This window comes from Papio anubis, chromosome 4 (assembly GCF_008728515.1).
Source record: "Papio anubis isolate 15944 chromosome 4, Panubis1.0, whole genome shotgun sequence".
Taxonomy (NCBI): domain Eukaryota; kingdom Metazoa; phylum Chordata; class Mammalia; order Primates; family Cercopithecidae; genus Papio; species Papio anubis.
The window spans coordinates 135,604,598-135,630,172 of NC_044979.1; positions in this window are offsets into that span (position 1 = coordinate 135,604,598).

A 25,575-nucleotide genomic window follows, 5' to 3' on the forward strand; every position below is an offset into this window, starting at 1 on the left:
TGCAAGCAAACACAGTGAAACCCCATCTCAAAAAATCAAAAAATTAGCCGAGTGTGATGGTTCATGCCTGTACTACCAGCTATGCAGGAGGCTGAGAGGTGGGAGGATTGCTTGAGCCCAGGAGTTCGAGGCTGCAATGAGCTATGATCACACTCCAGACTAGGGTGGCAGAGAGACCCCGTCTCAAAAAAAATAAAATAAAAAAAAATAAAAAAGAGAAGAGAGTCTGAGTGCAGTGGCTCACACCTGTAATCCCAACACTTTGTTTGTTTATTTGTTTGTTTGTTTGGGAGGGGGTCTCACTCTGTTGCCCAGGCTGGAGTTCAGTGGCAGGATCTCAGCTCACTGCAACCCCTGTCTCTCAGGTTCAAGCGATTCTGCTCCTCAGCCTCCTCCCAAGTAGCTGGGATTACAGGCACTGCCCTAATGCCCACGCTAATTTTTGTATTTTTAGTAGAGACTGGTTTCACCATGCTGGCCAGGCTGGTCTTAAACTGCTGACCTGCCCACCTCGGCCTCTCAAAGTGCTGAGATTACTGAGCTAGTGCACCTGGCCTTGTGATTCCAACACTTTGAGAGGCCAAGGTGGGAGGACTACTTGAGGCCAGGAGCTTGAAACCAGCCTGGGCAACATAGTGAGACCCTGTTTCTACAAAAATAAACAAATTAGTCAGGCATGGTGGTGCATGCCTATGGTCCCAGCCACTCAGCAAACTGAGGCCAGAGGATTGGTTGAGTTCAAGACTGCAGTGAACCATGACTGTGCCACTGCAACAGAGGGAGACCTTGTCTTGAAAGAAAGAAAAGAAAAGAAAAGAAAAGAAAGAAAGAAAGAAAAAAAGAAAGAAAGAAAGAAAGAAGGAAAGAAAGAAAGAAAGAAAGAAAAGAAAGAAAAGAAAGAAAGAAAGAAAGAAAAGAAAGAAAAGAGAGAGAAAGAAGGAAGCATGAAGCAAAGAAGAAAGAAAGAAAAAAGAAAGGAAAGGAAAGAAGGAAGGGAAAGAAAGAGAGGAAGAGAGAGAGGAAGGAAGAGAGAGAGAGAAAGGAAGGAAGAAGGAAGGAAGGAAAGGAAAGAAGGAAGGAAAGGAAAGAAGGAAGGAAGGGAAAGAAGGAGAGAGAAAAGAGAGAGAGGAAGGAAGAAAGAGAGAGAAAGGAAGGAAGAAGGAAGGAAGGAAGGAAGGAAAGAAGGAAGGAAGGAAAGAAGGAAGGAAGGAAAGAAGGAAGGAAGGAAGGAAGGAAAGAAGAAAGGAAGGAAGGAAGGGGGAGGAAACACCAGGAATTTGCATGCACAGAGGAAGCTGGCGAGGACAGAGCAAGCAAAGGCAGCCAGCCAGGCCAAGGAGTAGAGGCCTCAGGAGCACCAACCCTGCCAACACTTGACCTTGGACTTCCAGCCTCCAGAACTGTGAGAAAATAACTTTCTGTGGTTTGAGCCACTCAGCCTGTGGTATTTTACTATGGCAGCCCAAGCTGACTCATGCACCAGGAATTTCCACGGGACTGTGTCACACTTGCAAACGTCATCTGTGACTATGCTGGTGGGAGGACAGCAGATCTGGGGACCGGGCCCTGCAGCCTTCCCAAATGCAGCTTCCTGCGATTCCATTCTTCCACTTTGGCAGTCGATGAGTCAGTGGAAGATTTGCAAACACGGAGCTAAAGGAAGATCTGGAAAAGAGGAGATGCACTGGGGAGCGTGAAGGGCATTTGGAGCCCCGCCCCGTCCTTTCCCAGGTCCCTGGAGCCCATCCAGCTGACCACAGGCACCACTGAAATCCACCAGAGCAATAGAAAAATTAGCCGGGTGCAGTGGCGCTTGCTGTAAACCCAGCTTCTTGGGATGCTGAGGCACAAGAATCACTTGAACTCTGTGGCTGAGGTTGCAGTGAGCCGAGATCACACCACTGCACTCCAGCCTGGGCGACACAGTAAGCACCCTGTCTTTAAAAAAAAAAAAAAAAAAAAAAAAAGTCTTAAAAGCGTGGCTAAACCTGTAATCCCAGCAGCTTTGAGACCGGGAGGTGGGTGGATCACCTGGAAGTCAGGAGAGTTCGAGACCAGCCTGGCCGATATGGTGAAACCCCATCTCTACCAAAAATACAAGAATTAGCCAGGCATGTTGGCACACGCCTACTTAATCCCACCTACTTGGGAGCCTGAGGCAGGAGAATGGCTTTTAGGTTGGGAGGTGGAGGCTGCAGCGAGCCAAGATCGTGCCACTGCACTCCAGCCTTGGTGACAGGGGGTCTGTCTTTAAAAAAGAAAAAAAAAGGTGCCCAACAGTATCTAGCACAGCAACTCCTCCACTGCATCGAGGCTGCCTGCCTGCCCACACTCAGCTGCAAGCTGCTGTCTCCAAGTTCTCGTCGGCTCCGAGGCCCAGAGAAGCAGCCCAGGTAATGAGTCCCCTCCCCACTGACATTCCTGACAACTCCCCATCAGGAAGGGAGTGCTGGGGCTGGAGACTGGTCATCCCTCTGGGCCCCTTTGCCCTGCTTGGATTCACACCCAGGAGACCCATGGAAACACTGAGACCCCAGTCACAGCGGAGGCTCCAGGTCGGTGAAGGGGGGGGTGAGGTCTCCAAGCCAGGGTATGGGTGGGGTTGGGGGTCTGTAGGTCAGGGTGGGGGTGGGGTGGGGTGGGGTCTCTAAGCCAGAGTATGGGTGGGGTGGGGGGTCTCTAGGTAAGGGTGGGGTGGGGTGAGGTGTCTAAGCCAGAGTACAGATGGGGGGTTGAGTGGTTTCTTGTTCAGGGTGGGGTGGGGTGGAGGTCTCTAAGTCAGGGTGGAGTGGGGTGGGGTCTAGTCCTGGGTTCTGTTCCCAACTCCGCTGCGTGACTTTTATACAGGTTTCTTCCCCAACCATCCTGGTCCTTGGTTTGGAAGATGAGGCGGGGGAGGTGTACATGCATGGTAAATTGCACTTGGTTTAGATTACAAAATAACGTGCATATGAAGTGGTTCTACAATGCATAGGCATGACTTCAGGATAAGAAAATACACACCTATGTGAAGAACGCCTGGCTTAAAAAATAGAACTTTCCAAGTACCTTCGAATCCCCTAGTTTCCCCTCTCCATTCCCTCCCCTCCCTAAACATACCTGCTTAACTGAATTTTGGTTTTCTTTCCTTTGCTTTTCTTTCTTTTTTTATTTTATTTTTATTTATTTATTTTTTTGAGACAGAGTCTTGCTCTGTCGCCCAGGCTGGAATACAGTGGCACGATCTCAGCTCACTGCAACCTCCGTCTCTCGGGTTCAAGCAATTCTCCTGCCTCAGCCTCCCGAGTAGCTGGGACTACAGGCGTGCACCACCACACCCAGCTAATTTTTGTATTTTTAGTAGAGACGGGGTTTCACCATGTTGGCCAGGCTGGTTTTGAACTACTGACCTCATGATCCACCCGCCTCAGCCTCCCAAATAGCTGGGACTATAGGCAAGAGCTACCACGCCCAGCCGCTGCTTTTTTTTTTTTTTTCTGTTAAAATTAAGTTTGTTCACTTTACAAAGTGATCCTTCACTTTGCAAAGTAATTTCAGAAGAGTGGTAAATAAGCTGTCGTTATGCATTTAAAATACAGATTTATTTTTAATCCGAGTTTTCAGGGAAAGTAACTTAGAGTGAGACATACTTGCTTTAAATAACAAATCTATAAATGACACAAATCAGTATGTTAGGATGCTAGAGGACCCTGGAACATTTCGATTCAATTTCTTCATTTTAGGAAACAGGGAATTAAAGGTTATCTCTGGCAATCTGGAGATGCCGGGAACCCAACACAGGTCCCCTGGAGATGGAGAGGGAAACAGAGGCAGTAAAGGAAGTCCCTCTACTTAGGTGGGCTTCTTGGACCAGAACAGCTGCATGTCTGGATGTGGTGGGCTGTGAAATGATCCCTGCCTTGCTGGGTGGCGGGGGTGGAGGTGGCAGCCACCTCAGCTTGGGACCTGTCTCCAAGGACCAGCTGTGCCCCTGGGCCCTGGCCTCCTGCACCTTTGGGTCCCACCAGTGAGCCTGGCTCTACAGGTCCTCTATTCTGGGCGTGCCCTCCTTGGCCCTGGTCTCCTTCCCTGCATATGCCCTGCCGGCAGCCAACCATGTGCCCCCTGCAGGCAGGTTCATGTCCCTGCAAACACAACCCAAGCTTTTCTTCCAAAGTCATATTCCAGCCTTCTTAAAAGTGTGGGTTTGGGCTAGGCGTGGTGGCTCACGCCTGTAATCCCAGCAATTTGGGAGGCCGAGGCGGGTGGATCACAAGGTCAGGAAATCAAAACCATCCTGGCCAACATGGTGAAACCCCGTCTCTACTAAAATACAAAAAAAAAGAAAAATTAGCCTGGCACAGTGGCACCAGCCTGTAGTCCCAGCTACTAGGGAGGCTGAGGCAGGGGAATCGCTTGAACCCGGGAGGCAGAGTTTGCAGTGAGCCGAGATCGCGCCACTGCACTCCAGCCTGGGCAACAGAGTGAGACTTCATCTCAAAACAACAACAACAAAAACAAAACTGTGGGCCTGTCGCCGTGGCTCACGCTTATAATCCCAGCACTTTGGGAGGCCGAGGCGGGCAGATCACGGGGTCAGGAAATCCAGACCATCCTATCTAACACGCTGAAACCCTGTCTTTACTAAAAAATACAAAAAATTAGCCGGGCGTGGTGGCGGGTGCCTGTAATCCCAGCTACTCGGGAGGCTGAGGCAGGAGAATCACTGGAACTCGGGAGGCGGAGCTTGCAGTGAGCCGAGATTGCGCAACTGCACCCCAGTCTGGGCGACAGAGCGAGATTCCCTCTCAAAAAAAAAAAAAAAAATGTGGATCTGGGGTCGGTCGGGTGCCATGACTCACGCCTGTAATCCCAGCACTTTGGGAGGCCAAGGGACGCAGATCACTTGAGGTCAGGAGTTTGAGACCAGCCTGGCCAACATGGTGAAACCCTGTCTACTAAAAATACAAAAATTAGCTGGGCAAGGTGGCACACGCCTTGTAATCCCAGCTACTCAGGAGGCTGAGGCAGGAGAATCGCTTGGTTGAGGTTGCAGTGGCCACTGCACTTACTCTGAGCAACAGAGGGAGATTCTGTCTCAAACAAACAAACAAACAAAAAATGAATCCTGTTTCCCCAGAAAACCCTCTCCCATGGCTGCAATTGGTTCTCTGGAATACTCCTTCCTTCTCCTACCCACCGTCCAACCAGGCTGAGGCCACAGATACTTGGAACTCCTCAGCCCTGTCCCTACTTTTTTTTGCCTCAAATAAGAAATCAGGTGACACATCAGACTCAGGTCCCGGGGAACTCCCTGGGAAATCAGACACAGGCAGCCCAAGGGTGGTTTTTTTTTGTTTCTTTGTTTGTTTTTTGGTGTTTTTTTTTTTTTTTTTTTTTTTTTTTTTTTGAGACGCAGTCTCACTCTGTCGCCCAGGTTGGAGTGCAGTGGCGCGATCTCAGCTCACTGCAACCTCCGCCTTCCTGTTCAAGCGATTCTCCTGCCTCAGACTTCCAAGTAGCTGGTACTGCAGGTGCACACCACCATGCCCGGCTAATTTTTTGCATTTTTAATAAAGATGGGGTTTCACCGTGTTAGCCAGGATGGTCTCCACCTCCTGCCCTCATGATCCACCCACCTCCGCCTCTCAAAGTCCTGGGATTACAGGTGTGAGCCACTGTGCCTGGCCCCAAGGGTGTTTTTTTTTAAAGACAGAGGATATAGGATGGGGTGGTGCAGCCTCACTTAGAATCCTCATCCTCAAGGTCAAAAAAAATAAGAAAAAAAAAAAAAATTGAGTTAAGTCTGGGTGTGGTGGCTCACGCCTGTAATCCCAACACTTTGGGAGGCGGAGGCAGGTGGATCACCTGAGGTCAGGAGTTCGAGACCAGCCTGGCCAACATGGTGAAACCTCGTCTCTACTAAAAATATAAAAATTAGCCAGGTGTGGTGGCGTGTGCCTGTAATTCCAGCTACTCAGGAGACTGAGGCAGGAGAATAGCTTGAACCCAGGAGGCAGAGGTTGCAGTGAGCCAAAATCATGCCATTGCACTCCAATCTGACCTACAGAGTGAGACTCCATCTTAAAAAATGAAATAAAATAAAATAAAATAAAGCAAAATCCAATGCCACTGGAAACCAGAAAAAGGAAGAAAAAAAAATGATTATTGGAAAAAAATGTAGAATCTTGGTCCTATGTCCAGGCATCATGGCTCATGCCTATCCCAGGGCTTTGTGAGACCAAGGCTGGAGCATCACTTGAAGCCAGGAGACCATCCAGGGCAACATAGCAAGACCCCCATCTCTACAAAAACTGTTTGTTTTTTTTTTTTAGATGAAATTTTGCTCTTGTTGCCCAGGCTGGAGTGAAATGGCACGGTCTTGGCTCACTGCAACCTCTACCTCCTGGGTTCAAGCAATTATCCTGCCTCAGCCTCCCTGGTAGCTGGGATTACAAGTACCCACCACCACGTCCAGCTAATTTTGTATTTTTAGTAGAGATGAAGTTTCACCATGTTGGCCAGACTGGTGCCAAATTCGCGACCTCGGGTGATCCACCTGCCTCAGCTTTCCAAAATACTGGGATTACAGGCGTGAGCCACCGTGGCTGGCCGAGATCTCCTTTTTTTATACGGCTCCTCTCACAGTGCCTGGCTCGCTGCAAGTGTTCAGTAGAGTACAGGGATTGTTACTCACACAGAGCGAGGATTGCCACTGTATTTGTTTGTACCAGAGGCTGGAGTGGAGGTTAGGAAACCACAGGGCATTCCTAGTGTCTAACCAGCCAGGGCCAGCAGACTTTCCATCCTTCCTTTGGTGCAAACGCCCTGACTGTTTACTCATTCCCCAAACCTGAGGTCTGCAGTCCCATCCCCCAGCCACACCACTTCCCCATTAGCATGGCGGTCCCTCTGGTCTCTGCTGTTCTAGCTTCCTGTCCATGCCTCCTGGTTCAACCCACATGTGGCTGCGGTCCATCCTTCACTCCCCTGGGAGGACAGATCTGGCTCAGGGCTGTCTGCAGTCTTGAATCCCTCTCGTCTCTCCTCTCTCCTCTGAAGCCAGGGTAAAGCACACACCGCACAGCCTGGCCCACAGCAGGACTGATTCTAGTACATTCCCAGATGGTCTATGTCAGCTGGGAATGCTTGACTTCCTGTTTTGTTTTCCATCAGCAATTCTAAACCAGAACTTTCTTTCCCATAAGAACGATTTCTTTAGGTTGCTGACACGGTGACATCACTTTGAAAAGGAGGGAAGGTTGGAGCACTTTTTATTTAGATTAGAATTTAAAATGATGCCAGGCAGGGTGGCTCACGCCTGTAATCCCAGGACTTAGGGAGGCCAAGATGGGTGGATCATTTGAGGTCAGGAGTTCGAGACAAGCCTGGCCAACATAGTGAAAACCCTTCTCTACCGAAAATACAAAAATCAGCCGGATTTGGTGGTGGGCGCCTGTAATCCCAGCTACTTGGGAGGCTGAGGCAGGAGAATCACTTGAACCCAGGAGGCAGAGGTTGCAGTGAGCCGGGATCACACCACTGCACTCCAGCCTGGGTGACAGCCTGAGACTCCGTCTCAATTAAAAGAAAAAGAAAAAAAATTAAAATGAAAGCCAGTCCAGGAAGCAGTGGAGGTTAGAAGTCCTGGCCTGATGGTTCAAATCCCTCCCGAGGCACTTGCTGGGTTCCTGGTTTGAGGCAAATCTCTTCCGGCTTCACTCCACTTTTCTCATCTATAAAAATAGGACTAAGTCAGTGGAGTGGTGCGAGCCTCTAGTCCCAGGTACTCAGGAGGCTGAGGTGAGAGGATGGCTTGAGTTCAGGAGTTCAAGGCTGCAGTGAGCTATGATCATGCTACTGCAGTCCAGCCAGGGCAACAGAATGAGACTCTGTCTCAAAAATAAACAAATAGACTGAGTGCAGTAGCTCATGCCTGTAATCCCAGCACTTTGGGAGGCCGAGGCAGGAGGATCACGTGAGCCCAGAAGTTCGGGACCAGCCTGTGCAACATAGCGGGATTACAGGCAGGAGTCACCATGCCCGGCCAATTTTTTTAAATATAGAAATTCACACCCAGTGGCTCATGCCTGTAATCCCAGTACTTAGGGGGGCTGAGGTGGGTGGATATCTTGAGGTCAGGAGTTCAAGACCAGCCTGGCAAACATGGTGAAACCCTGTCTCTACTAAAAATACAAAAATTAGCCAGGCATAGTGTTGCTCACCTGTAATCCCAGCTACTCAGGAGGCTGAGGCAGGAGAATCGTTTGAACCTGGGAGGCAGAGGTTGCAGTGAACCGAGATTGCACCACTGCACTCCAGTCTGGGTGATAAAGTGAGACTTCATCTCAAATAAATGAATGAATAAATAAATAAATGAAATAAATAAATGAAATAATAAAATGAGGACATTGGACAAGGTTACCTCTAAACAGCACACTCTGGCTTAACTTTGACAACATTTCAGGATAAGTGGGTTTTTCAGGAAACAGACCTATAAATAAAGCTCAGTAGTTGCCTTCCAGGATTCCCAGATAGCAGTGTAGGAAAAGGACTCCGTCTTAACACAAAAAATAAAAGTCAAAAAGTTAGCCAGGCGTGATGGTGCATGCATGTAGTCGTAGATACTTGAGAGGCTGAGGCGGGAGGAGGGAGGATCTTTCGAGTCCAGGAGTTTGAGGCTCCAGTGAGCTATGATCGCGACACTGCACTCCAGCCTGAGTGACAAAGCCGGACCCTGTCTCAAAAAATTAAAATAAAATAAAATAAAATAAAATAAAATAAAAGGGCGTGAGGCGGGGTGCAGGCATGGTGGCTCGCCCCTGTAATCCTGTAATCCCAGCACTTTGGGAGGCCAAGACGGGCATATCACCTGAGGTCAGAAGTTCGAGACCAACCTGGCCAACATGGTGAAACCCTGTCTCTACTAAAAATATTTTTTAAATTAGCTGGGTGTGGTGGTGGGCACCTGTAATCCCAGCTACTCCGGAGGCTGAGGCAGGAGAATCGCTTGAGCCCGGGAGCCGGAGGTTGCAGTGAGCCGAGACCGCGTCATTGCACTCTAGCCAGGGCAACAGGAACGAAACTGTGAAGGAAAAAAAAAAAAAAGAGGGCCGGGCGCAGTGGCTCCTGCCTGTAATCCCAGCACTTTGGGAGGCTGAGGCGGGCGGATCACGAGGCCAGGAGATCGAGACCATTCTTGCTAACATGGTGAAACCCTGTCTCTACTAAAGATACAAAAAATTAGCCGGGCGTGGTGGTGGGTGCCTGTAGTCCCAGCTACTCGGGAGGCTGAGGCAGGAGAATGGCGGGAAACCAGGAGGCGGAGCTTGCAGGGAGCTGAGATCGCGCCACTGCACTCCAGCCTGGGCGACAGAGCGAGACTTCGTCTCAAAAAAAAAGAGGGAAGGGGAGGGGAGGGGAGGGGAGGGGGGGGGAGGGGAGGGAAGGGAAGGGAAGAGAGGAGAAGAAGGGAAAAGCAAAGTCTCCCTGCCAAGTCACCTTGAAAGGCCAATTAAAATTTCCTCCAAATACCACGCGGGAGGCGACAGCAACCGAAACATTAAACTGCTTCTGGTTCCTAGCAGCTGTCGGGGGTTTCTTTCCTTCTTGGCTCGGCCTAGAAACTCATATTTTATTCATGAAAATTGAGGCCCTGGGAGGCCTGGGCATAAACAGGATGTAAATATTTGCGGGTGGTGACGGTGGAGAGGTGGTATTTGGGCAGGAGCTGGCTAAAGTAGGGACATCCAGGACAATGCTTACCTGGGGACCCGCCTACCTCCGTGCCTGCTATAGGCTGGGGTGGAGGCATATGCAGGCTGTGCCGCTGGTGGGCTATGAGTGGGACTCCAGTGCCCTTGAAGTGAGTCAGGGGATATTGATTGCTTAACCTTCCCGGTGCATTCCATTTTCCCAACTCATTGATCCTTTTTTTTGACAGCCCTGCTCTCTGCTCAGGCTGGAGCGCAGTGGCTCACTGCAACCTCAGTTCGGGTTCAAGTGGATTCTGCTTCAGCCTCCCAAGCACTGCCCACCATCACACCTGACTGGTGGTTTGCTTCCTTCCTTCCTTCCCTTCCTTCCTTCCTTCCTTCCTTCCTTCCTTCCCTTCCTCCCTCCCTCCCTCCCTCCCTCCCTTCCTTCCTTCCTTCCTTCCTAAGACAGGGTTTCACTGTCAACCAGGCTGGAGTCCAGAGGCATGATTCGCTCACGGGCAACCCCTCCTCGGCCCCGGTTTAAGTGATTCCTCTCCTGCCTCAGCCTCCCCAAGTGAAGTTGGGACGCGGTGCTTCACCACCCTGCCCGGCTAATTTTGTATTTTTAGTAGAGGCGAGGTTTCCTCATGTTGGTCAGGCTGGTCTCCAACTCCTGATATCAGGTGATCCACCTGCCTCAGCCTCTCAAAGTGCTGGGATTACAGGCGTGAGCCGTGGCACCTGGCCTTGTTTCTTGATGGTATCTCTTCCCACCCTGTCACCCCACAGCCTGCGCAGTGCATCCCTGCACCTAGGATAGTCCCTGGAGCATAAGTTGTAGTCTTGGTTGGCATGTCAAACATTCAGAATTTTTTTTTTTTTTTTTTTTGAACCGCTTGAACCTCCCCGTCCCAGGTTCAAGCGATTCTCCTGCCTCATCCTCCTAAGTAGCTGGGATTACAGGTGCCCACCACCATGCCCAGCTAATTTTTGTGTTTTTAGTGAGAGACGGGGGTTTCACCATATTGGTCAGGCTGGTCTTGAACTCCTGACCTTGTGATCTGCCCACCTTGGCCTCCCAAAGTGTTTGGATTATTGGATTACAGGCGTGAGCCACCGTGCCTGGCCTTTTGTTTGTTTGTTTGTTTGTTTGAGACAGGGCCTTGCTGGGTCACCCAGGCTGGAGTGCAGTGGTACAATCAGAGCTCATTGCAACCTCGAGCTCCTGGGCTCAAGCAATCCCCTCCACCCTCCCCATCTCAGCCTCCCAAGTAGCTGGGACTGTGGGTGTGTGCTGCCTGCCTGGTTTAGGATTTTCAGAATGACACCCTGCATCCAACAGCCTCAGGTATAAGGAAAACATTTCTACCTGTGAGACACAACCTTCTTGGAATAGACACCCTCCAGGCTTCCCGAAGAATGTGGTGAACGTGTCTGCACAGAAGGAGGCGTGCTAAAACGGAGCATGGTTTAAAATGCCCATGGCGCCTTCTTCAAGTAATGAGATCCACACTTGGAGATTTCTGGGGTGAGGAACATAAAATACACCCCCCAAATTGGAGCACCAGCTGGCCAGATTAGACTGAGGTACACCACTCTATTCCCAATGGATGTGGTGTTGAAATGGTGGATATAATCTTGTTTTGAGAATAATGAGATTGCTGTTGAAAAGGAATGTCAACTACTTAGGTGAGGTGTCATCTTTTCTTACACGCAATTAATCACCCCCTAACTGATCCTGTGTGGACATGTAGATTTTTTTTTTTTCCAGTATAGAACTTCTTAGCTTAAAGTGGGCTCGCTGTCGAAATATCTCATGTCACAGAGAACCCATCAGGAAGAAGAAGAAAAAAACCCCGACCTGCTGAACAGCCTAAAAAGGGCATGCTGGGGCACTCAGGTTGCTGGCAGGAAAGTCCTCAATCTCCACTCACAGCCCCCTGACCCTGCATTTTTTTTTTTTTTTTTTTTTTTAAGATATGCTCTCATTCTGTTGCCCAGGCTCTGGAATGCAGTGGTGCAATTATGGCTTACTGCAGCCTTGACCTCCTGGGGTCAAGCAATCCTGCCACTTCAGCCTCCCAAGTCGCTGGGACCACAGGCCCACGCTACCATGCTCAGCTAATTGTTGTTGTTGTTGTTGTTAGAGACGGGGTCTTGTCATGTTGCCCAGGCTGGTCTTGAACTCCTGGGCTCCAAAAATCCTCCTGCCTCAGCCTCCTAGGTAGCTGGAACTACAGGCATACACCACCACACCATTTTTTTTTTTTTTTTTTTTTTTTGAGAGGCAGGTCTTTTTTCATTGCCAGGCTGGGTGGTGCAGTGGCCAGATCTCGGCTCACTGCAAACCCTCCTCCCGGTTTCACGCCATTCTCCTGCCTCGGCCTCCCAACAGGTGGCTGCGGTTCTGACCATACCTACAGCCTGGCTAGTTTTTTGTATCTTTTAGTAGAGACGGGGTTTCACCATGTTAGCAGGATGATCTCGATCTCTGACCTGGAAGTGATCCGCCCGTCTGGGGCCTCCCAAAGTGCTGGGATTACAGGCTTGACCACAGCCGAGAAGCACTTTTATTTTTTTAATGCACAGAGTCTCACTCTGTCACCAGACTGGAGTGCAGTGGCGTCTTGGCTCACTGCAACCTCTGCCTCCCAGGTTCAAGCAATTCGTGCCTCAGCCTGGCTAACTTTTATATTTTAGTAAAAGCAGGGGTTTTGTAGCGGCAGGCTGGTCTCAACCTGACCTCAAGTGATCTGCCTGCCTCGGCCTCCCAAAGTGCGGGATTAGTGAGCCACTGCAACTGGCTATTTTTAAAAAATTTTGACCAGGCGGTGGCAGTAGCTCAACAATCTGGGAGGAGTGGTTCGAGATCCCAGGAGATATCTGGTAACGTGGTGAGGCGTCTCTGCTAAAATACATAAAGAAAAAACTGGCGTGGTGGCCGGTATAAACTGCCAAGGAAGAGCTGGTGAGATAAATGAACCAGGCGGGCTGCAGTGAGCCGCACGCCAGCCTGGGGAGCACAGCGAAGACTCGTCTCATCGCAAAAAAAAAAATACATTATTACTTTTTCTTTTTTCTGAGATGGAGTCTGCGGCTCTATCCTCAGGCTGGAGTGCAGTGTACGATCAGTGCTGCAACCTCCGCCTCCTGGGTTTAAGCAATTCTCTGCCTCAGCCTCCCGAGTAGCTGGGATTACAAGTGCCCACCACCAAACCCAACTAATTCTGTATTTTTAGGAGAGACGGGGTTTCACCATCTTGGTCAGGCTGGTCTTGAACTCCTGACCTCGTGATCCACCCACCTCTGCCTCCCAAACTGCTGGGATTACAGGCGTAAGCCACTGCGCCTGGCCTAAAAATTATTTTTTATAGAGACAGGGTCTTGCTATGTTGCCCAAGCTACTCTGGAACTCCTGGGCTCAAGTGGTCCTCCCACCTCAGCCTCCCAAAGAGACATAAAAAATAATAATAATAATAACGGCCGGGCGTGGTGGTTCATGCCTGCAATCCCAGTACTTTAGGAGGCCTAGGTGGGCAGATCACGAGGTCAGGAGTTCAAGACCAGCCTGGCCAAGATGGTGAAACCCCATCTCTACTAAAAATACAAAAAATTACCCCGGCCTGGTGGTGGTGTTCGCCTGTAATCCCAGCTACTCGGGAGGTTGAGGCAGGAGAATCACATGAACCCAGGAGGTGGATGTTGCAGTGAACCGAGATCGTGCACCCCTCTCCAGCCCGGACAACAGAGTGAGACTCTGTCTTGAGGAAAACAAACAAACAAAACACACACACACACACACACACACACACACACACACACACACAGACAGGATTCTGTGTTTCTTTTTCTGAACTTTATTTTTTTTTTTTAGGGGGTCACAGAAACCTCTCCCTGTCAGTACAGGCAGACAGCCTTCATTTTTCAGTGACTGTATAGTATGAATGTACCATAATTTACCTATACATTCTGCCACTGGTGGATATTTATCTTATTTCCTTCCCCTCTTCCCTTACTCTAAGCTCCTGCAATGAACATCCTAGTACATATATCTCTGTGCACCTGTGTAAGGATTTATGTAAGACAAGTTTCTAAAAGTGGGATTCTGGGTCAAAGAGTGTATACTTCTAGAGCATTGCTAGAAACTGACAAATTTTCTGTACGATTTGTACAGAAAAGAAAAATGGGCAGACAAGTCACAGAAGAGGAAATACAAAAGGTCGACACACATAGTAAAATGGTCTACAAGACAATGAAAATTGAAACAGGCTGGGCACGGTGGCTCACACCTGTAATCCAAGCACTTTGGGAGGCCAAGGCAGGTAGATCGCTTGAGTCCAGGAGTTCAAGACCAGCCTGGGCAACATAGCGAGCCCCTATCTCTACAAAAAATACAAAAAAAAAATTAGCCGGGCATGGTGACCTGTGCCTGTGGACCTGGCTGCTGGGGAGGCTGAGATGGAAGGATCCCCTGAACCTAGGAGGTTGATGCTGCATTGAGCTGTGATTGCACCACTGCACTGCGGCGGGTGACAGAGTGAGACCCTGTCTCAAAAAAAAAAAAAAGTATCACAAATTGAAACAGCACTCATGTATATACACGTGTAATATCTATTGCATGTAATATAATTATATATACATGTAATATCTATTGCATGTAATATAATTATATATACATGTAATATGTATTACTGAGATATATTTACATGTATATATTTGCACAGGAGATTAGGAAACAAAAAAAATGCATTATTGGCTCTCATCCACCATTGGTGGAGGGATAAATGGGATAAAATGAACTGAGCTTGGTTGTCTCTGGTCCACCACACCTCATCAGATTTAGAAGGAGCCACAGGTGACTGGGCACAGTGGTTCATGCCTATAATCCTAGCACTGTGGGAGGCCAAGGCAGGCATATCACTTGAGTTCAGGAGTTCGAGACCAGCCTGGCCAATACAGTGAAACCCCATTTCTACTAAAAATACAAAAAGTAGGCCGGGTGTGGTGGCTCACGCCTGTAATCCCAGCACTTTGGGGGGCTGAGGTGGGCAGATCACGAGGTCAGGAGATCGAGACAATCCTGGCCAACATGGGGAAATCTCGTCTCTACTAAAAGTACAAAAATTAGCTGGGCATGGTGCCGCATGCCTGGAATCCCTACTCGGGAGGCTGAGGCAGGAGAATCGCTTGAACCAGGGAGTCGAAGTTTGCAGTGAACTGAGATTGTGCCACTGCACTCTAGTCTGGCAACAGAGCAAGACTCCATCTCAAAAAAAAAATTAGCTGGTCATGGTGGCAGGTGCCTGTAATCCCAGCTACTCAGGAGGCTGAGGCAGGAAAATCACTTGAACCCGGGAGGCTGTGGTTGCAGTGAGCTGATATTGGACGACTGCACCCCAGTCTGGGTAAGAGAGCGAAACTCCATCTCAGAAAAAATAAAATAAAAAAAGTGGTTGCAGGAAGGTCAGGGCTGACGTGCTCACTGAGGACAGGAAGGAGGGAATGCTTGGATGAGTAAACAGACTAAAATTAGAAGTAAAGAATCCAAAAAGCCTATGATCTAGGCTGTATAGAGTGGGGGGAACAGCCCGTCTCCCATCCATCGTCTCTGGGGTCAGCCCACATCATGATGCATAAACATTTGACCTCTATACCATCAGGAAAAATCCTGTACCCTTTTTGTTTTCAAAGAAGCCAAGGGGCCAGGCACAATGGCTCACGCCTGTAATTCCAACACTTTGGGAGGCCAAAGCAGGAAGATCACTTGAACCCAGGAGTTTGAGATCAGTCTGGGCAATATAGGGAGACCTTATCTTTACAAAAAATAAAAAATAAAATAGCTGGGCCTGGTGGCATGTGCCTGTAGTCCCAGGTATTAGGGAGTCTGAGACGGGAGGATCTGCTTGAGCCCAGGAAGTCGAGGCTGTAGTGAGCCGTGATTGTACCACTGTACTCCGGCTTGGGCAACAGAACTAGACCCTGTCTCCAAAAAAAGATGGCAAGGAGGTGTGTAAAGCAATTTTCGAAGTTTCCAAACTGTTAAAGTTTAACAAAATAGTTAACATGTAAAACTTTGCATACAGTGGGCACTTAACCGGAACATGTATTTATGTAGAATAGTTTCTAGGAGAGTTATTAAAGCACACTCTTCAGGATTTGTTTAAAAAGTAGGGCAGGAGCTTTTGAAATTATGAGCCTTATCCACTTTAAAACACCACCTTGTGAGGCAGATGTCTTTCAAAAGGTGTATCTCGGCTGGGTGCAGTGGCTCACACCTGTAATCCCAGCACTTTGGGAGGCTGAGGTGGGTAGATCACTTGAGGTCAGGAGTTCGAGACCAGCCTGGCCAACATGGTGAAACCCCCGTCTCTACTAAAAATACAAAAATTAGCCAGGCATGGTGGCGGGTGCCTGTAATCCCAGCTACTTGGGAGGCTGAGGCAAGAGGATCACTTGAACCTGGGAGGTGGAGGTTGCAGCGAGCCGAGACGGTGCCAGTGCACTTCAGCCTGGATGACAGAGCGAGACTCTGTCTCAATAAATAAATAAATTAAATTAAATATAAAACAAAAAATTAAAAAATGTATAAAAGATGCATCTTAGAGTCACGGGTAGACATCTTCTCCTGCCCTTAAAAATGGAGCTGTCTAGGGTGATAAGGGGTTGTGAGGGGTGTAAAAACGTAAAAGACATGTCCTCTTTGGATACGTTTGCTCAGGGACACCAGATTTGAACTTGAGCTTGCTTCCTTTGAAGGCCCAGCTCGAAGGTCATGCCTCGGGGTGCCTGGGCCCTGCAGACACAGTGGCTTTTCCTTCCCAGTGCCGTCTAGCGCCTACCCAGCAGTGGAGCGTGGACACCCGTGTGCCTGCCAGGACGCTCAGACCAGGCACTTTTCGTCTAACTCATTTTTGCATCTCCCACTGCGGTGAACCCAGAACTGTCCTCCCATTGGCCAGTCCTTTGCAGACTGGCTGTGCCTGAGTCCCGTCCCGGCTCTATAGCCAGGGCTGTCCTTGTCAAATGGCTGGCTTCTTTTGGATGCTTGTGGAGAGAGCCCAGTCAGAGGTCACCCTGTGACCTAGTTAAGCGTAGTGCAGGAGAAAGTCTGTACACACTCAGCGACACACACCAGATGCAGAGAGAGATTCAGGCAGAGATGGAGACAGGCATGGAGGGAGGGAATTTCGGGTGTTGGACATGCCTTCTTTGTGGATAGAATGGCCTTCACCCCTCCCCACCAAGGCACCCAGCAAGCTCTTGGCGAGGTCAAGATGACCTCAGAGAGATGGACGGGTGAATGGATGGTTGGACACAGTGAGGAGCATGGGCTCTGGGTTAGACCATCCAGGCTCTGCCTCCTACCCACCAAGTCACTCTGGGTACCACGTGCCTCCATTTCCACACCTGTAATGGGATAATAACAACCTCCGATGGGAATTGCAAGGAGTCAATGTCAACCCCTTCTACCCAGAACAATTGCTAGTTACTAAGCCTCTGCAGGGCCTGAAGACTGTCACCAACTGCAGACTCATTAAGGGGACAACAGGGACAACCGGCAGAGAGGCAGCTGCCCGAGGTGGGGAGCCGGGAGGCGGAGATCCAGGCTGACTCAGCGCGCACTGGCCACCCGGCCTCACGGCATCTCCGTAGTTAGCTCTCAGTTTTCTCACTGGTAATAACAGTATTGGAGCATTTGAATAGCCCTTGAACAGAATTACCTCCTGTGTGTGGCTGGCAGGGGTGTACCCTATGACAATCCTTCAGAATACAATGTGGCAACACCCTCAGGAATGTGGGGTTTCTGGTGTACTCTAGGATGACTTCTGTGCACTGAAAACTTTATTTAAACACATTTCTTAAAGGCCAGGCGCAGTGGCTCACGCCTGTAATCCCAGCACTCAGGGAGGCCAAGGCGGGTGGATCACCTGAGGTCAGGAGTTCAAGACCAGCCTGACCAACATGGTGAAACTCCATCTCTACTAAAAACACAAAATTAGGCAGACGTGTTGGCGCATGCCTGTAATCCCAGCTACTTGGGAGGCTGAGGCAGGAGAATCACTTGAACCTGGGGAGGCGGAGGTTGCAGTGAGCTGAGAGCGCACCACTGCACTCCAGCCTGGGCAACAAGAGCGAGACTCCGTCTCGGAAAAAAAAAAAAAAATTACTTAAGTAAGGGACAAATTTAAAAAACCTTTGCCAGGCGCAGTGGCTCACGCCTGTAATCTCAGCACTTTGAGAGGCCAAGGCGGGCAGATCACAAGGTCAGGAGTTCAAGACCAGCCTGGTCAATATGGTAAAACCCCGTCTCTACTAAAAACACAAAAATTAGCTGGGTGTGGTAGCACATGCCTGTAGTCCCAGCTACTCAGGAGGCTGAGGCAGGAGAATCACTTGAACCCAGGAAGCAGAGTTTGCAGTGAGCCGAGATTGCACCACTGCACTCCAGCTTGGGTGACAAGGCGAGACTCCATCTCAAAAAAAAAAAAAAAAATCTTTTTGGGTAATATAATTTCTTTTTTTTTGGGGGGGGGACAGGGTCTTCTTGCTCTGTCTCTAGGCTGGCGTACAGTGGTGCAATCATAGCTCACAGATGCCTCTAACTCCTGGGCTCAAATGATCCTCCCACTTCAGCCTCCTGAGAAGGCATATATCACCACACCCAGATAATTAAAAAAAAAACGTTTTTGTAGGCATAGGATCTTACTTCATTGCCCAGGCTGGTCTCAAACTCCTGGCGATTAAGTTCTTTTAAACATTTTCAACTACTTTTACAAATTAAATATATTTGATTGATTTCCTTTTTGAGTATCTTATTTGACAAACCTTCCAAGTACTCAAATTTTTTTTTTTTTTTTTCAAGATAGAGTTTCACTCTGTCACCCAGGCTGGAGTCCAGTGTCGAAATCCTGGCTCACTGCAACGTCTGCCTCCAGGTTCAAACGGTTCTCCTGCCTCAGCCTCCTGAGTAGCTTGGACTACAAGTGTGTGCCACCACATCCGGCTAATATTTTTATATTTTTATTAGAGATGGGGTTTCGCCCTGTTGGCCAAGCTAGTCTCAACTCTGACCTCAAGTGACCCGCCCACCTCAGTCTCCCAAAGTGCTAGGATTATAGGCATGAACCATTGCACCTAGTTCAAATATATCTAATAAATCTAATAAACTAAACTTGTAATGTTTTCTTTTTTTAATTTTTCAGGCAGGGTCTTGCTTTGTTGCCTAGGCTGGAGGGCAGTGGTGCAATCACTGCTGACTGTAGCCTTGACCTCCTGAGCTCGATCAGTCTTCCCATCTCAGCTTCCCAAGTAGCTGGGACTATAGGCACACGCCACCACACCTTGCTAAAAACCTTGTAATATGTTGAACCTCAAGTTCTCTTAAATATCCTAATACTATTTATACAGCTAGTGAGATTTCAATCTAAAATCACAAGTTTAACTTAACTGATTCAACTTTACATTTTAAATTAGAATCATAAATTTCCCATTGGACACTAATATGAGAAGTTGTCATAAGGATTTCAAATCCGTAATATATCAAATCTATAAAGATTTTGTATGAATGCTACATAAAAAGACTAATATAAAATTTTAATTTATCTCATCATGTCTGTATTTCTGAAACCCCCTAGGATCATTCATTCAACAATTTTTTAAAGTTTTATTTATTCATTTTTTTGAGAGAGTCTCGCTCTGTCACCAGGCTGTATGCAACAGCATGATCTCAGCTCACTGCAACCTCTGCCTCCCAGGTTCAAGCGACTCTCCTGCCTCAGCTTCCCGAGCAGCTGGGACTAGAGGCGCTCACCACCATGTCCAGCTAATTTTTTGTATTTTAAGTAGAGATGGGGGTTTCACCACGTTGGCCAGGATGGTCTCGATCTCTTGACCTCATGATCTGCCTGCCTCGGCCTCCCAAAGTGCTGGGATTACAGGCGTTAGCCACTGAGCCTGGCCTGAATTGTTCCATAATTTAAGAATTAAATCCAAAAATTAGCTGGGCATGGTGCCGGGCGCCTGTAATCCCAGCTACTTAGGAGGCCAAGGAAGGAGAATTGTTTGAACCTGGGAGGAGGAGGTTGCAGTCAGCTGAGATTGCACCACTGCACTCCAGCCTGGTTGATAGAGCAAGACTCCGTCTCAAAAAAGAAAAAAGAATTAGAGATTAAAAGATCAAGGCTGGGCGCGGTGGCTCAAGCCTGTAATCCCAGCACTTTGGGAGGCCGAGGTGGGCGGATCACGAGGTCAGGAGATGGAGACCATCCTGGCAAACACGGTGAAACCCCGTCTCTACTAAAAAGTACAAAAAAACTAGCCGGACGAGGTGGCAGGTGCCTGTAGTCCCGGCTACTGGGGAGGCTGAGGCAGGAGAATGGCGTAAACCCGGGAGGCGGAGCTTGCAGTGAGCTGAGATCCGGCCACTGCACTCCCGCCTGGGCGACAGAGTGAGACTCCGTCTCAAAAAAAAAAAAAAAAAAAGGGGGGTTAAAAGATCAGAAAGCAAAGCCCAATACTTCCACACATATTTCCTCTACACCCAGCCTTTGGCAACCAGAATGATCTAAAACCCAAACTGGGTCATGTCACTTTGCCCCACCTCCTCCGGGGCTTCTCACAACTCCTAATTAGCCTTCACCCTGCACGATCTGGTCCCTGCAGGCTCCATCTCTCTCCCACCCCCACTCCCACCTCTCCCGGGCAGATAATCTCTCTCCCACCCCAAATCCCACCCGTCCGGGGCTGACCATCTCTCTCCCACCCCAAATCCTACCTGTCCAGGGCTGATCATCTCTATCCCACCCGTCCAGGGCTGATCTCTCTGCCACCCCCACTCCCACCCATCCCGAGCTGATCAGACCACTGTGTGCCCCAGCTCTGCTGTCACTCATCCTTTTGTCCCTTCAGGAAATGTGGAGCCTCTCTCTGGGCCACTACAGGCAATGAGGATACAATGGGAACAGGACAGAGAAAGTTCCTTTTCTCAAAGAATTGTCATTCTAGTGGGGAAACAAACAATAAACAAGGCAACAAATCTAGCTAAATATAGATTGTGGGCAAGAACAATAATAAACAGACAGGGGCTGGGCTCAGTGGCTCAGACCTGTAATCCCAGCACTTTGGGAGGCTGAGGCAGGAGGATCGCTGGAGCCCAGGAGTTCAAGACCAGCTTCGGCAACAAGGTGAGATCACGTCTCTACAAAAAATAAACAGATTGGCCAGGCATGGTTGCATGTGCCTGTAGTCCCAGCTACTCAGAAGGCTGAGGTGGGAGGATCACTTGAGCCCAGCAGTTCAAGATACCTGGGCAACAGAGTAAGACCCTGTCTCTACAAAAGATAAACAGATTAGCTAGGCATGGTGCCATGTGCCGGTAGTTCCAGCTAGTTGGGAGGCTGAGGTGGGAGGATCACTTGAGCCCAGGAGGTCAAGGCTGCAGTGAGCTATGATCATGCCACTGCACTCCAGCCTGGGCAACACAAAAAGACCAACTCAAAAAAAAAAAAAAAAAAAGAGAGAGAGAAAGAAATAAACATGGTGTTAGCGTACGTAGCAATGGGAGGCAGGGCAGGGTATTAGGTGGTCCTTCCAGGCAAAGCCAATAGGCATGCAAATCTCAGATTGGGGATTTACATCTCAGGCCAAACGCACCTCCCCATCAAAGCCCTTCCTGACCTCCCAAGCGAGGTGTTAGTCTATTGCTGATATCCTAACAACCCACCAGTCCCTTTTCGGACACTGATCATAATTGTGTTTTTATTTATTTTATTTGTGAGACAGAGTTTTGTTCTCATCGCCTAGGCTGGAGGACAGTGGCACAATCTCAGCTCACTGCAACCTCCGCCTCCTGGGTTCAACCGATTCTCCTGCCTCAGCCTCCCAAATAGCTGGGATTACAGGTATGCACCACCATGCCCTGCTAATTTTGTGTTTGTAATTCAGATGGGGTTTCTCCATGTTGGTCGGGCTGGTCTTGAACTCCCGACCTCAGGTGATCCGGCCATCTCGGCCTCCCAAAGTGGTGGGATTACAGGCGTGAGCCACCAGGCCCAGTCCATAATTACATTGAAATAAACATAACATTGGCCGCTTGCTGTCAGTTTCCCTCCCTACAATGGAAGCTCCTGTGCCCCTTGCAGTGGCTCTAGGCACTTGGTCAATATTTGTTAAAGGCATAAAACGTGCTAGTTACATAATTTCTAACCAGCTTCCGAATTCCATAAATCTAATCAGAGCAATGCCCGGGGACAAATTTTACCCAGATGAGACATCCTTATACAGTAGATATATCTAGGAAACGTTTTTTTCGGTACACACTGTGCCTCTCAATCTTGAAAATGCTACAAAGTGCTCGCTTTGGCAGTGCATAGACTAAAACTGGAACGACACAGAGAAGATGAGCAGGGCACCTAATTTTAAAAATGCTAATGAAAATGTTAGAAAAACCATAAATGGGGCCGGGTGCAGTGGCTCACGCCTGTAATCCCAGCACTTTGGAAGGCCAAGGCGGGCAGATCACGAGGTCAGGAGATTGAGACCATCCTGGCTAACATGGTGAAACTCCATCTCTACTGGAAAAACAAAAACAAAAACAAAAACAAAACACTATAAATGGATGGAACACCGCAGTGCCTGAGAGGAAACAATTATTTAAATGATAGCATCACCGTTTAAAAACAAAAAACTGTCGGGCGCGATGGCTCACTCCTGTAATCCCAGCACTATGGGGAGGCAGAGGTGGGTGGATCACTTGAGGCCAGGAGTTCGAGACCAGCCTGGCTAACGTGGTGAAACCCTGTCTCTACTAAAAATACAAAAATTAGCCGGGCGTAGTGGCGTGCACCTGTAATCCCAGCTACTCCGGAGGCTGAGGGAGGAAAATCTATTGAACCCAGGAGGCAGAAGTTGCAGTGAGCCAAGATCATGCCACTGTGCTTCAGCCTGGGTGACAGAATGAGACCCCATCTCAAAAAGTAAATAAAGGCTGGGCATGGTGGCTCACATCTGTAATCCCAGCACTTTGGGAGGCTGCAGTGGGCGGATCACCTGAGGTCGGGAGTTTGAGACCAGCCTGACCAACATGGTGAAACACCGTCTCCACTAAAAATACAAAATTAGGGTGTGGTGGTGCATGCCTGTAATCCCAGCTACTCGGGAGGCTGAGCCAGAAGAATTGTTTGAGCCTGGGAGGCGGAAGTTGCAGTGAGCTGAGATCGTGCCATTGTACTCCAGCCTGGGAAACAAGATCAAAACTCCATCTCAAAATAAATAAATAAAAAAAAATAAAAACGAAAACAAAAATAGCTTAAAATCACAAAGAAATCCACTTGAAAACAAATAATACATTTTCTTTTCTTTTTTTTTGATGGAGTTTTGCTATTGTTGCCCAGCTAATTTTTGTATTTTTAGTACAGATGGGGTTTCACCATGTTGGCCAGGCTGGTCTCGAACACCTGACCTTCTGATCCGCCTGCCTCGGCCTACTAAAGTGCTGGGATTACAGGCGTGAGCCACCCCACCCAGCCTAGTTTTTCTTTTTTTTTTTTTTTTGAAACGGAGTCTCGCTCTGTCGCCCAGGCTGGAGTGCAGTGGCCGGATCTCGGCTCACTGCAAGCTCTGCCTCCCAGGTTCTCACCATTCTCCTGCCTCAGCCTCCCGAGTAGCTGGGACTACAGGCGCCCGCCACCACGCCCGGCTAGTTTTTTGTATTTTTTAGTAGAGACAGGGTTTCACCGTGTTAGCCAGGATGGTCTCGATCTCTTGACCTGGTGATCCGCCCGTCTCGGCCTCCCAAAGTGCTGGGATTACAGGCTTGAGCCACCGCGCCCGGCCTAATTTTTCTTTTTTATAGAGATGGGAATCTTGCTACATTGCCCAGGCTGGGCTCAAATGCCTGTTCTCAAGGAATCCTTCCGCCTGGGCCTCCCAAAGTGCTGAGATTACTGGCATGAGCCACCAGGCCCAGCCTAAGATAATGAACTTTTAAAATTCACTGTAAACAAGGCAAACAGCATCCAGTGTGTATGACATTCTTGGCCAATGGAGGCTGGAATGGGCAGGGAGAAAACCAGGCTATCTTGTAGTCCTGATCTTGGCACGCCAGCAGATTTTCAGCCTCACATCCTGCAACGTAAGTCAGGAAGTGAGCTAACGGTGAAAGTCAAGGCATCATTCAAACCAAGATGTGTTGCCTGACCTCTCTGACAATTCAATTGGAAACCTCTGGATTTGGGGAAAGAGGATTTTGGTTTCAATTTTATTTTCTTTCTACATGCTTCCTCTTGGTGTATAACTGCCTTCCCCTCTTGTGATGACAGTCTGGGAGCTTAGCCTCAGTGTGTATTTAATTTCCTGAGATTTCATGGATTTGCTGGGAGGAATTCTCTGTGGCTACTCTTTGCCCTTTCACAAGAGCCTGTGGTTTCCCCAGCACTCCCTGGTTCCCCAACATGCTGTTTTTCAGTCCCAGGGACGCAGTTGGAGTTTTTAAGCTCTGAGCTCGGTTTGGGCCCAAGTCCAGTGGGTCACAAAGGCTCAGTCTAAAAAAGAGAAAAATGTCCTGACAGTGCAGCTGTGCCCTAAGAATCACCTCCGTCTCTGGTTCTCCTGGCATTCCAAGCACATCAGGTAAGAGGATAGCCCTGGCAGCACCAAAAGGCCTCTTGTAGAGTGGGGGTTTTTGGAGAACCATGAAAGGAATCATGTTCTGCATTTATTAAAAATTAGTTTAGGTTCTAAACTGTGTTATGTGATGGGAAGGATGTGTGTGATAGTGATTACAAGGAAAACATGAAGATTACCACACAGGAACAATTCTATGGAAAAACCGCAGACATTTCAAGAAAAGTTTATATTTCAAGAGGAGTGTGTATTTTCTCCTCCGGAAAAATGAAAGACCTGTGAATAATGATTGAAAAAACAGACAAGACGGCTCCATCAATTTAAAGGGGGAATAGGGGAAAGATGACCAATTCAAGCATTTTTTCCAAATTACATGGAAAGAAAAACACTGTGTAAGTTCTGAATCTGTATACTTTAATATTATCATTAAAACAAACTGCTTGGCCAGGGGCGGTGGCTTACACCTGTAATCGCAGCACTTTGGGAGGCTGAGGCAAGCGGATCACTTGAAGTCGGGAGTTTGAGACCAGCCTGGTTAACGTGGCGAAACCCCATCTCTACTGAAAATACAAATATTAGCCAGGTGTGGTGGCACACGCCTGTCGTCCCAGCTACTCGGGAGGTTGAGGCAGGAGAATCACTCAAACCCGGGAGCTGGACATTGCAGTGAGCTGAGATCACACCACTGTACTCCAGTCTGGGTGACAGAGTGAGACTCCATCTCCAAAACAAAAAACAAAACAGAATGATCAAAGCACTTGTGAATCTGAAGTACCTATTTTCTTTTCTTCTTCTTTTTTTAGAAACAGGATTTCTCTGTGTCCCCTGGGGCTGGAATGCACTGACTTGATCATGGTTCACTGTAGCTTCGACCTCATGGGCTCAACCCATTCTCCTGCCTCAGCCTCTCAAGTAGCTGGGACTACTGTCACGTATCACAAGTGGATCATTTAAAAAATTTTTTTTGTAGAGATAGGGTCTCACTTACGTTGCCCAGGCTGGTCTCAAACTCCTGGGCTCCAAGGATCCTCCCACCTCAGCCTCCCAATGTTCTGGGATCATCATTATTGATTATTACGACATTTTGAGCTATGGGAGGAAAGACTAGGTAGAAAAACAGCCCACAAAAATGCTCAAAGCCCTTACAAGGTTGAAGTATTTATTTTTCTTTTCTTTTTTTGAGACAGGGTCTTGCTGCAGACCAGGTTGGAGTGCAGTGGTGTGATCAGAGCTCACTGCAGCCCGCACTTCCTGGGTTCAAGCACTCCTCCGCCTC